Below are 13320 nucleotides of genomic sequence, written 5' to 3'. Positions count from 1 at the left end.
AAAAGAAATCATTTGAAATTAACACACTGTGCATTGCATTATTTGGTTAAAGATCCATTTTGTTGTATTGCCTGTCACTAGACCTAATTACCAGCCTGTGCAAAATAACTTCATTGCTGAATCTGTCAAACTGAACTCAGCATATAACAACAAAAAGTCTATCACTACAGCTATTAAATAAGACTATGAACATCAATCTCAGCAAAGAAATAAAGAAATACTGTAGACTAATGATCCATCCTTACTGTAAAACTAGAAGAGTTATGATATAAACATATTTTGGCACTTGCCTAATGTTAATTCTCTGCTTTCTGTATCTACAAATTCTATGTTTTTAGTCCATATGCATACACACATGTATATATTCATTGATATGTATATGCATATGCATTCATAATATACATGTCTGGCTCTCAACATCTACCATCCATTCATTCATTTGGTCAGTTCAAGTATCTACGTACAGCTGTTTCAAATTTGCTAACTCATACTCCCGTGAGAAATGATGTTACTAACTAGACTACTGTGCTATGTATATTTCCATTTGTCATTAGAATTATAGTTTCCAGTTCTTTTTAAAGTTACTGAGGTCAGCTCCCTTCTCCCCACCTCCTTCACTATGATTGGGTCGTATATTTGTAAGACAGTTGGATATTTTGCTACTGTCTGAAATTCATCCAGAAATCCCCCGTTCTCCTAGTAGATTTGTTTTTATTTTACAACCTCTAAAGTTTACTCATGCTATAAGGTGGTAGGGATTTTGAAAAACAAATACTGTCATGTATCTTCCATGCAGAATAGTTTCACCATCTTCCCTAATCCCTTGTGCATCACCAAGGTAATGCTTCCTCTTTCCAACATCACTAGCAACTATTAATCTGTTCTCTATCTCTTATAGCTCTGCCTCTTCCAAAAGGACATGTAAATGGAATTACGGCCCTCTCAGACTGGATTCTCTACTTACACATATGCCTTTCAAATTCACCCATGTTACTGTATAGAATAACATTTCTTTTTGATTGTTCACAGCATTCCATAGTATTGACATACCACACTGCATTCATTCAGTTTCCAATTAAAGAGCCTCTCGGTTAATTCCAGTTTTGGGTGATTATGAATGAAGATGATGTAAGCATTGACACGCAAGTTTTTACATGCAAACATGTTTTTAAATCAGTTGGGCAAATACCTGCAAGATGACCATTGTGTCATATGTTAATTTAGGTCTGGCTTTATGGAGACTGACAACTGTCTTTCAAAGTGGCTCTATCATTTACCTCCCCAGCAGCACCAAATGAAAGTTGCTATTGCACCGTCATTTTACCAGCACTGGGTATGACCAGTTTGGATTTTAGACATTCTAATAGCTGTGTGGTATTATCTCTACATTGTTTTAATTTACATTTCCCTAATATAATGTAATGTTGAGTGTCTTTCCATATACTTACCTTGCCATCTTTTTTTTTTTTTTAATCTACTAAAAGTGGTGTTTAGCAATTTAGTTCATTTTTAAGTAGGGTTGATTGTTTCACATTGTCCAGGGTTAAGAGTTCTTTGATAGAAGATCTTCATCAGATAAGTTTTGTAAAATATTCTCTGTATTTGTAAAATATTCAAGCCTGCGGCTTGTCTATTCCTTCTCTTAATAGTGTCTTTTCCAAAGCAGACGCTTTGTCTGTTTGCTTTTAAATTTTATTGAACCCCAACCTACCATATTTTTCTTTCATGGATTATGCTTTTGGTATTATATCTAACAATTCAACACCAAACCCAACGTCACAAATGTTTCCTCCTTCATTTCCATGTAGATGTTGTATATTTTTAAGCTTTATATTTAGGTTCACTATCCATTTTGAGCTAATTTTATTAAAGGCATAAAATCACTGACTAGGTTCATTTTTTTTTGGATGTGAACACCCATTTGTTCTAGGAACATTATTTTAGGAAAACTTCTTTCAACATTAAATTACCTTTGAGACTCTGCAAAACTCAATTTACTATATTTGTGTGGGTCTATTATGGGTATTCAATTTTGTTCAATTAATTTATATGTCTATTCTTTCACTAATTCCATGCTGTCATGATTAATGTAGTTTTACAGTAATTCTTGAAATCAGATATTGTAATCCCTTCAAATTTCTTTTGCTTTAATATTATGCGAGCTATGCTAGATATTTTGCATTTCCCTATACATTTTACAATCAGTTTGTCAATATCTACACAAAATTGATGGGTTGGGACTGCACTGAATGTATAGATCAAATTAGGAAGAGTTAATACTATGAAAATATTGAGTCTTTTAATCTATAAATACATAATATCTCTTAAGATTTTATTATTTTTTTCTTTTAGCAGTGTTTTATAGTTACCCACATACAGAATACTGAATATGTTTTGGATGCTATTAAAAATAGTATTTCTTTTACTTTAATATCCTATTGTTCATGTTAGTATATAGGAAGGCAATTAATTGACTTTTGTAGTTTGAGATTTTGCTATACTCACTTATTAGTTACAGGTTTGTTTTTTTTTTTTTTTTTTTTTGTATAATCTTTGCCATTGTCTACATAGACAGTCACAACATGTACAAATAAATACCATTTTATTTCTTCATTTCCAATGACATGCCTTTTTTTCTTGTATTAGTGCAGTAGTTAAGATGTCCAGTATAGCGCTGGAGGAGGTGAAAGAGGACATATTCACCTGGTTTCTGATTTTAGATGGAAAGTGTTCAGTCTCTCATTAAGTGTGATATTTCCTAGAGATTTCTCATATAAAAGCTTGATTAAAATTTTCCTCCTATGCTTACTTTTTTGAGAGTTTTTATCATGAATGCTTGTTTTACTTTATAAAATACTTCTCTGCGTCTATGGATATAATGATGTTTATTTTGTTAATATGAGGAATGATACTGATATGCAAATGTTGAATCAGCCTCGCATTCCAATGAGTCATATTAATGATGATGTATCATATTTTTATATGTTGCTGAATTGAATTTGCTAATATGTTGTTAAGGATTCTTGTGTCGGGTCATGAGACCATATGAGTAGTTTTCTTTTTTGTAATATCTTATATAGGTTTGGCAGTAGGACTGTGCTGGTCTCTTAAAAAATTGGAAGCTATTTCCTCTACTGTTTTCTGAAAGACACTGTGTAAAGTTGATATTACTTTTTTTCTTTTAAACCTTTGGTATAACTCACTGTTGAAACCATGTGGGTCTGGTATTTTGGGTTTTGAAAGTATATATATTTTTTATTTTTTTCAACTAATTCAATTTTGTTTAAAAGTTATCAGTTTCCTTGAGTGAATTTTTGTACTTTGTCCTTTCAGTGAATGAGCCCATATCATCTAAGGGATCAGAATATGGACATCATGTCTATAGTATTATCTTATTATCTCTTAATGTGCATGGAATCAGTAGTGAAGACCCCTCTTTTATCCCTGTGTTGTCTTCTTCTTCTTCTTCTTCTTCTTCTTCTTCTTCTTCTTTTTCTCCTTCTTCTTCTTCTTTTCCTTAGTTTACATGGCTGGAATTTGAGCAATTTTAGTGTTTTCAAAAGACTAAATTTTGGTTTCAAAGATGTTCTTTATCCCTAATTTCCATAACATTGATTTGGGTTTAAAATGTATTATTACCTTTGCTCTCATTTTCTTCATCTCATTTTCTAAGGTATTATATTATATTGTATATATTTTCCTTATATGTATATTTATTTAATGTTATAAATTTTCCCTTTAAATACTGATTTTGATGCATCCCACAAATTTTGATAAGCTGTAGTTTTATTTTCATTTAGTTCAAAATATTTTTGAATTCTTCCAGGCTTCTTCTTTTACCCATATGTTATTAAGAAATGTGGGGCACCTGGGTGGCTCAGTCAGTTAAGTGGCTGACTTCAGCTCAGGTCATGATCTCAGGGTTCATGAGTTCAAGTCCTGCATTGGGCTCTGTGCTGACAGCTCAGAGCTTGGAGCCTGCTTCAGATTCTGTGTCTCCCTCTCTCTCCATGCCCCTCCCCTGCTCGTACTCTGTCTCTCTCTGTCTCTCAAAAATAAATAAATGTTAGAAATTTTAAAAAGAAAAAAAGAAATGGGTTTAATTTCCATATATTTGGGTATTTTTAAGCTACTTCTATGTTATTGATTTCTACTTTTTAATTGTTCTATGCTCTAAGAATGTACTTGTATTAAGGGCACCTGTGTGGCTCAGTCGATTAAGCATCCGACTTCAGCCTAGGTCATGATCTCCTCGTTCCTGAGTTCGAGCCTTGCAGCAGGCTCTGTGCTGACAGTTCAGAACCCAGAGCCTGTTTCAGGTTCTGTGTTTTCCACTCTCTCTCTGCCCCTTTCCCACTTGTGCTCTGTCTCTCTCTCTCCCTCGAAAATAAACATTAAAAAATGTACTTTGTATTATTTCCTGTGGCCTCAAGAGCTTTTTATTCTCACAATAATCCACACTTGGCCCCCAGAAGTTTGTTAAACATACTATTGAAGTCTTTCTACCATTTTTCTAGAGTCTCATGTCTTCTACTCCAGGACAGCCAACATCAGGTACTCAGTTTCCCTGAGTGCAACCTCAGATTTCAAGGTAGTAGTTTGCTCTGTGATCCAAATTCTCTGCAAGGTCCAAGAAAATGCATAGATTTTGAGTTTTTCTTGTCTAGCCTGTTCATGTCCTTACATAGAATAGTTGAAACCAGAAGTCTATTTTTCTATGTTTTGACCATTTGAATTTCTTCCATTAATTCTCATGTTCTCATATGTTTAGTCCATTCTTATCATATTTTAGATTCTTAGAAAATGTGTTTATGGAGCATTTGTGCTACACTAAAATTCTACCTGCTTTTTGTATATTAAAGGAATGTCCTTATCTATAATGCCAGGTAGAAATAGGTCCCCTTTTATATTTGACTATTTTTAATAGTTGTATTGTGGTATAATTTACAGACAATAAAATTCCCTTAGTGTAGGTGTATAGTTATATGAATTTGAGTAATTGTAAATGGTCCTGTAACCTTCACAAAATCAAGATATAGAAAGGTCTGATCACCCTAAACATTCCTCTGACACTTTAGACCTCACCCCCTTCTCTGACCTCTTGCCCTAGATAATTAGTGATTGGCTTTCTGTTGCTGGAGATTTGCTTTATCTATAAATTCATGTGAATGGACCATACAGATATATAGTCCTCTGTGTTTGGCTTCTTTCACTTAGCATAATGGTTATGGGATTCATTTGCTTTTTCTTTCACCCAACATATTCAATCCATCAACAATCTAGTTAGCTCTACATCCTGAAAATATATTTACTGTCCATCCATTTCTTCTCTAATTCACTTCTGGTAACCCAGTCTTCCTGGAAAACTGTGTGGTTTCCCAACTGGTACCTTTGTGTCAACTTTTATTCTGATCAGCCAAATATCTATTATCTCTCCTTCACCATAGGCCCCAAACCTCCAAGCAACAGTCAGATTAATTTTTCTTCTTTTTTTATGGTAAATAAGTTTATGTCACTCTCCCTGCTTAAAATTCTTTTGTCAGTTTCTAATTTACTTGGGAAAACATTGATATAACTGATCATATGATTTCTACTGGCTTCTGCAAACACATGCCATATTATATTCCTTTTGTAGCTGGGACAGCTACTTTTGTAATCCACACTTTTTAAATTTTTTTAAATTTTTGTAATGTTTATTTATTTTTGAGAGAAAGAGAGAGACAGCATGCAAGCAGGGGTGGGACAGAGAGAGACACACACACACACACAGAATCCAAAGTAGGTTTCAGGATCTTAGCTGTCAGCACAGAGCCTGATGCAAGGTTCAAACTCATGAACTGAGAGATCATGACCTGAGCCAAAGTCGGACACTTAACCAAATGAGCCACCCAGGTGCCCTCTAATCCATACTTTTGATGTTCCAACACCAAGCTCTTTCTAGTATTACCTCTGCTGATACCTTTTTTTTCATCAGCTCTTTGAATGACTGGTTTATTCCACTCTCAGGACTCAGTTGTCCTTCTGTAGACTGTCTGGTTATCCTTAGAAAAACAGCACCATCAGCCAATTTGCTTTACCAGCACATCCTGTTTATGTGTTTCATTGTACGTGTTACAATCTATAATTCATTTTTTCACTTAGTGATTTATGTTTTTACTTTAGTGCCCTTCCCTGGATATAGTGGAAGTTCCATGAGAGCATGTAGGGTTCCTATATGCATGTAGACTAGCACATAATAGACACTTATGATAGCCAACAAACACCCTGGTATCTGTGCCCTGTTGTAGCCCATTTTCATATTGAGTGAGATTAACCTGTATAACTAAGAGGGATTGACACTGCATTTTGCACCGTAAAATAAGTTTCAATAAATCTGAGAGGATTCCAATAATACAAAATATGATCTCTGACTACAGTGTAATTAATTAGAAATCAATACCAGAAAGATCTCTGGAATGTGCAAATATTGGAAACGAAATAACACACTTCTAAATAATCCATGGATTAAAGAGGTAATCAAAAATGGAATTATAAGAAATTTGAACAGAATTTAAATGAAAACACAACATATCAAAAGCCATACTTACAAGACAATCAATAGCACTACAGCCTTATTAGAAAATAAGAAAGGTACCAAATCAATTATTTCAGCATAATCGAAAAGAATGAGAAAAAGAAGTTAAACCCAAAGTAAGAAGAAAGAAAATAAATAGAACAAAAATCAGTGATATGGAAAACAGATAAACAATGGGAAAACATGAAACCAAATTGATTCCTTGAGAAGATCAATATGTTTATAATGCTCCAGCCAGAGGGATCAGGAAAAAAGGGAAAAGAAGACTCATATTATCATCAGCAAGAATTAGACAAATAATACAACTATAAACTCTGCAGTTTTAAAAAAGTTAATAAATGAGTATTGTCAATAATTTTATGCCAATATATATGACAATGAGACATAAATGTATACATTTCTTGAAAGAAACAAACCACCAAAGCAATCTCAAAAAGAAATAAATATTTTCAATGGTTAACATTGCTAAAATAATTGAATGTGATATTAAATATATTCCAAAAAGAAAAACTCAAGGCCAATTGGTTTTACTGGAGAATTTAATCAACATTAAAAGAAGAAATAGTAGCAATTCTAAACAAACTTTTCCAGAAATGGTAAAAGAAGAAAATACTTTCCAACTCATTCTGCAAAGCCAGTGTCATTCTGTTAGCAAAAGAAGACAAATCTATAAAAAGAAACTATAGATCATGACTGCTCATGAACATTGAAGCAAAAATTTTAAACTAAATGTTATTAAATATACCCAACAATAATAAAGATGATAATACATTATAATCAAATGGAGACAAGTACAGTTGGTTTAACATTCAAAAAGCAATCAATAGTTTTCCACAGTAACAAATTGTATTTTCAAATATAATAATCTCAATAGAAGCAGAAAAAGTATGTCACAAAATGTTAATACTTTCTGGAAATTAGCAATAGAATGAAGATCTCTCATCTTGATAAAAAGCTTTCATGAAAAACATAATTGTGAATAACTGAATGCTTTTACTTTAAAATCGGAAAAGTAGGTCTGATTTCACCATTTCTTTTCAACATTGTGTTGGAGGTTGTAGCTCGCACAATAGATAAGACAGAGAAATAGAATTAATCCAGGAATTATCTTTATTTGAAGACCACATGTTCATATACACAGAAAAAAAAACAATGGAATCTAAAAGTTACCAAAAATAAGAAGGAAATTTAACAAATTACAGGATGTAAGATCAATAAACATAACTAAATTAAACTTCTATTTACTACTAAAGAGTAATCAGAAATTGAAATATAAAATAATACTGCTTGAATAACATAGAAACATGAAATAATTAGGGATAAGTCTGGCAAGAGATATGTGGGACCTATATACTGAACAAAATCATTGCCATTAGAATTTTTTTAAGTTTATGTATTTATTTTGAAAGAGAATGCATGTGAGTGGGGGAGGGGCCAAGAGAGAGGGAGAGGGAGAATCCCAAGCCAGCTCCATGCTGTGCTGTCAGCATGGAGCCTGACAAAGGTGGGGGTTGGGGGGGCTTGACTCCAGGAACCTTAGGCTCATGACCTGTGCCAAAATCAAGAGTTGAACACACAACCAACTGAGCCTTTCAGGTGCCACTTGTTGACATTAGAAGTTAAAGAAGTCCTCAATATGGGCATTGGCCAGAAGTCTCAATATTGTTAAGATGACAATTCTTTCCAAATGTATCGATACATATATTACAGGCAATACTAACCAACATTTCAGCAGGGTAATGAACTATTAACTATTGATGTAACATGGTAAATCTTAAAATAATTAAATGATATGAAAGAAGCCAGACAGAAAAGAATACTCTATGATTCCATTTACATAAAACTCTAGAACATACAAACTAATAGATGGAGACAGATCAGTGATAACCTTGGAATGGAAAAAGGTGGAGAGGAAAAAGAGGGAGATCTAAAGAGGCAGAAGCAAACTTCTGGAAGCAATGGGTATGTTCATTATCTTATTTGTGATGATCGCTTCATGGTTGTACACATGTGTCAAATCTTACCAAAATGTACAGTTTAAGTATGTTCAGTATACTCCATTTCAATTATATAAAAAGTTGTTTACAAAAAGACAGAGTAAATGTGTCCTTTTACTCTTTTCCTCATTCCTACAAACCTCCTCAAAGACAACCATGGTTAATTGTCTTTATTACTGGTTTTTCATATATTTTAATAAATCTGTATAATAATTTGGTATACACACGTATGTATTTTAAAAATACCTCATATTATTTCCAAATTTTAAGAAAATATAGTCAATGAGAAATAGAAGAAAACTTCCAAGAGCTAAATATATTCCTGAATGTTTGCATAGTAAGAAGCCACCAACTACTAGGCATTGTGTATACAAATGGACCCATGCTGAGATCATTTTCTCCGAATTTCAGAATAAGGAACATACACAGAAGAAATGAAAACCCTAGGAAAGTTTTGGGTGAGCAGGAAAAAAGTTTGCTTTCCATGGAATGAGAATCAGATGTCTGGCAAGCTGTATTAGTACTGGACACTAGTTGATAAAGTAGCAGCACCTTTGAAGCTCTGTGCGATAGGTATTTTGAATATATAATTACCGACTCATCTAAACAAGTTTTCAAGTGTGCCCTTTCTCTTAGCACCAACGAGTATTTGGTGACCCTACTGACAGCATCTTAATACTTGGTGAAAACAGAAATAAGCTTGCAGGCAAAGGCAGATTTAGCATGAAATCACGGAAGCTTGAACTTTAAAGCTCTACCCTTGCATGTAAATTTCAGACCCTGCCTATCAGTCAGAGTTCTCTAGAGAAACAGAGACAATAGGAGATTGTACATATGTGTGTGTGCATTTGGATATAGACATAGATACAGATATAGATATTTATTAAAAGAAAGTGGCTCACATAATTATGGAGGCTGAGAAATCTGCCATCTGCTGTCTGCAAGCTGGAGACCCAGGAGAGCCCATTGTGTAATTAAGTCCTAGTTCAAAGGCTTAAGAACTGGGAGAGCCGATGATGATGTAGATTCCAGTCCAGATATGAAGGACTGATAACCAGAAACCTCAAGAACAGTAGGAGACAGATGTCTCGGTTTAAACAATCAGGCAAGAAAGGATGAATTCTTCTTTCCTACAGATTCTTGCTCCCTTCAGATCCTCCGGGGACTGGATAATGCCCACTCACGTTGGAGAGGGTAAACCACTTGACTGAGTTCACCAATCCAAATGCTGATTCCATCTGGACACACCTTACAGACAAATCCAGAAATAATATTCAGCCAAATATTTGGGCACCCGTGATCCAATCAGGTTGACACATAAAACGATGATGACATCTCACAAAACCTAGATACATGCCTAAAAGCAATGGGTTAAGTAATAAACATGAAGTTGGTAAAAGAAAAGTAAATAGAGATTCCTTTTCGAGAGGAAAGAAGAGGGAGAAGTGATGCTAGCAATAGGCCAACACGGGTCAAGAAGTCTTATTTAGAAGACAGAAGTAGATGCGTTAACGGGAAATGTGGTAATAGAGAGGGAAAAGGTGAAAATTTAATAGAACGTGGGACTAATTTACGGAGCAAAATACCAGAGAAGACAGAAAAAGATTTGGTTAAACACTGAGAATGAAAAATCTGTCTGGAACAAACATAAGGATTCCTTCCCCCTCATCTTAGCATCATAGGAAAGAGTACTGATATTTGTTTTCTTGAGGGAGTAGGGTTCAGACTGGTCATGCCTGATGGCTTCATTTTCCTTACGAAATGGAAGAATGCCATCTGCTAATATAGATGCATTTTTCTGAAGGCGGTTTCCCCTGGTGTATAATTTATTTGTAACATATTTAGGAACGAACAGTTGTGTTACAGAATCAATATGGCATACATATTGTGATCAGTCCTGAAACACAACATTCTCTACACAGTCTCTTTTAATATCCACTGATTTTACAGATAAATTGATTGAGACGTTTTCAACATGACTTGTCAATCAGTTCCTCATAATGTACAATCATAGAAAGAGCAGTTACCCGAGAGTCAAGAGATTCCATTTCTTCCCACTGTTTCTTAGGGCCTCAGCTTCTTCCTCCACATAATGTGTAAATTGGCCTAAGTTCTCCCTTGTTCCTGAACTGGCATTAGCCTATTTGAAATTTATTTACTATTTAAAAAGAAAATTGGAGTGTGGAAAATCGGAAAAGGAAAGAATAATGTAAAATTAGGTGATCAGAACAACTTCATAAAGAATAAATGTTTTAAGTTAAATCCTAAAGGATAAAAAGAATCTACGTAATGAAATCTAATAAGATTTGCATTGTTTTATAAGTAAAAAGTTTTTAAATTAATATATTATTTTATTTATATCTCCTTTCATGGCAATGTAATGTATTATAATTTTTATTTCTATGACAAAGACACGACATTGAGGCTTAGAAAGAAAACAGAGTTATTATTGCATATCTGCTCTCTTCCAGGCACTGTAATAGATGCTGGCAATTCCAGTGTGAATAAGAGGTGGCCCACGTTTAGAGAAGCTGACTAATTAATACAGTGTGATGGAAAGATAAGAAAATGAAGCTAGCATAAAAGAGTACTCTGAATGCCAATTAGAAATTTGGAAATGACTTCTCTTTTTTAAGCAGATATTTCAGCGCAAATCAAGATAAAGAGAAAGTTCATAATGTGCTCTTCACATCACTATAACATTCGGCCTCATTGACTCATTAGGAAAAATATATTTGTAATACCATGAAGGTGGTAATGTAAAATAAAATTGGAAGGATAGATTTATACTGCTAGCCAATTTATATTGTACATATTTAGTTAACTAGGAATCTGTAATATATCTGATGTTACTAAGTGTACTTTATAGTCAATAAAAGTCAGCCACACAAAATAATATGAAAAAAGGCTGAAAGAAAATCATTCAGTCCATTATGAGGAATAATATCACAATAAGAAAGAAAATGGTGACCTATTTCTGAAATAATTAAACTAAATTTCCTGCAACAGAGTTATTTTGGAATTTAAAAGACCGTCTTCTGAGTAACTCAAATTTTCATTCATCTTTCTTCTCTATAGTCTAGTTCTGCATTTAAAGCATAAAAATGTGTTGACTTTCATAAATTGTAATTATTTCATTTGCATATTCACTCACACCTTATACATAAATGTTAAAAATTTAATTACTCCTTTACACAGATGTGATACACATGAAATAATTAAATATAATTTTTATTCTCCATGATGGCAATACATTATATCAAAAATTTTTAGTACATACATGATAAATCTGGATTATATTGTCCTAGTGGAAAATTTTTTATCAGCAAACATGCTGGTAGAAATTCCTGGATAATATTCAAGTTATTCCCAGACCCCAAAGAGCTTATCTGATGCCAACTTATATGTTATTGAAGCTCATGATTCCTTCCTATGCAGTTTTACCACATGTGGCTTTTAATACATCTTTTAGTGACATCATTATCGCCAACAGCAGAGTCCTCTAACAATCTCAATCTGAAAAACAAGTGTGTATGAGATATAACTTTATATAATAATGTATGATTTGACTAATTTCTTTTATGTCACTGGGTCCTGGTAACTTTTCCTCAGCCAATTAAGAGTTCCCTATCTTTACTGAGAATTTCCTATGAAAAAACATAAAGTAGGGAATGGGCAGAAGGACACATGGCCTAAGGTCCTCTTTTATCCACTCTGTAGTCAACATTCTGTCATCTGATCCTGAAGAGTCAACTTATGAAGTATTCTTATGTTTTGACCTCCAAATCTTTTCCCAGCTGTCTAAATCTCTAGTGCCCTCAGGTGTTTGGAAACATTTGCTTCTCCCCCAAAGTGCAGAGCAATAGCAAACCCAGCTTAGTTAGACCTTTACACTTAGACTCACATTTGGGCAGTCCAGAGGGAGGTAGGTGCTTCCATATCTGTCACATCCTCACCAGCCTGGCCCCTCCTGCTTGAATAAGGAAGATGAAATGAGTCAAATAGGAAAAGAGTGGGGTGTAAAAGATGGCTGAATGTTTTAAACTGTTATGATTCCATTATTGTTGTGGTTGGATGCAACATATAAATATGAGCTATGACCTTATAATTGAATATTCTTCAGCATTTTGAATGGTATCTGTTTTGCACCCTTATTTGGAACTCTGTCAGAAGATCTACAGCAGTCCAAAGTGCATGTCTCTGCTGACGAGGCACTTAAGAGGATATATAAAGACACCCCATGAGACTGGGCATCCCTAAGGAGGTAACAGGGCAAATGGCCTTCTCTGGAGCCTAAATCCGTTGGCACTAAAGGTTGCTGCTCCATAACTAGCTGGAACAGAAGAATTCATTGCACTTTCTACAGCTCTTGGTGCTGTTTTTCATCAAGGCATCCAATGAACTTATAAAGCAAACTGGTCAAGCAACCAAGAGTCAGCAGCAGAGCTCACTTGATTCAGAGAGGCAACTACAAATACAAAACTACAATTACAACCCATCTAGAAAATAAAAATGAGGGCAATTTTTATTGGATACCCATTGGAGATGGAGTTCTGAGCAAGGGAGTCTTCTCAAAGACTGTTTGCAGATTGGAAGGTCTCACATCTATAGCCATAGCCGCTTTGACAAAGCCTTCCAGAATAGAACCCCAGGGCCCCAGGTCACAGCTCAAATGGAAAGAGAAGACAAAGAAAATGAAGACAAAGATGAAGAAGGAGGAGGAGGAGGAAGAGGGGGAGGGAGGGGAGG

At 34.4% G+C, this 13320-nt stretch overlaps 1 long non-coding RNA gene across 3 annotated transcripts in view; it reads left to right on the top strand.

Moving 5' to 3' along the window:
* LOC147581253 (uncharacterized) overlaps positions 1-13320 on the top strand; it is a 142756-nt gene that overhangs the window by 76964 nt on the left and 52472 nt on the right. The window contains exon 4 of one of the 3 annotated variants that reach the window (XR_015251581.1): positions 899-1887. The exons of the other annotated variants lie outside the window; for them this stretch is intronic. This is a non-coding gene — a long non-coding RNA (uncharacterized LOC147581253). Of the gene's footprint in view, positions 1-898; positions 1888-13320 lie in introns of those variants that run through there. 3 annotated transcript variants of the gene reach the window in all.

This window comes from Puma concolor, chromosome B2, assembly GCF_028749965.1.
Source record: "Puma concolor isolate L17-30 chromosome B2, mPumCon1.1.hap2, whole genome shotgun sequence".
In the NCBI taxonomy this organism is placed as follows: Eukaryota; Metazoa; Chordata; class Mammalia; order Carnivora; family Felidae; genus Puma; species Puma concolor.
The sequence above is the reverse complement of the archived record's forward strand: the minus strand, read 5'-3'. Positions and strand labels throughout refer to the sequence as shown.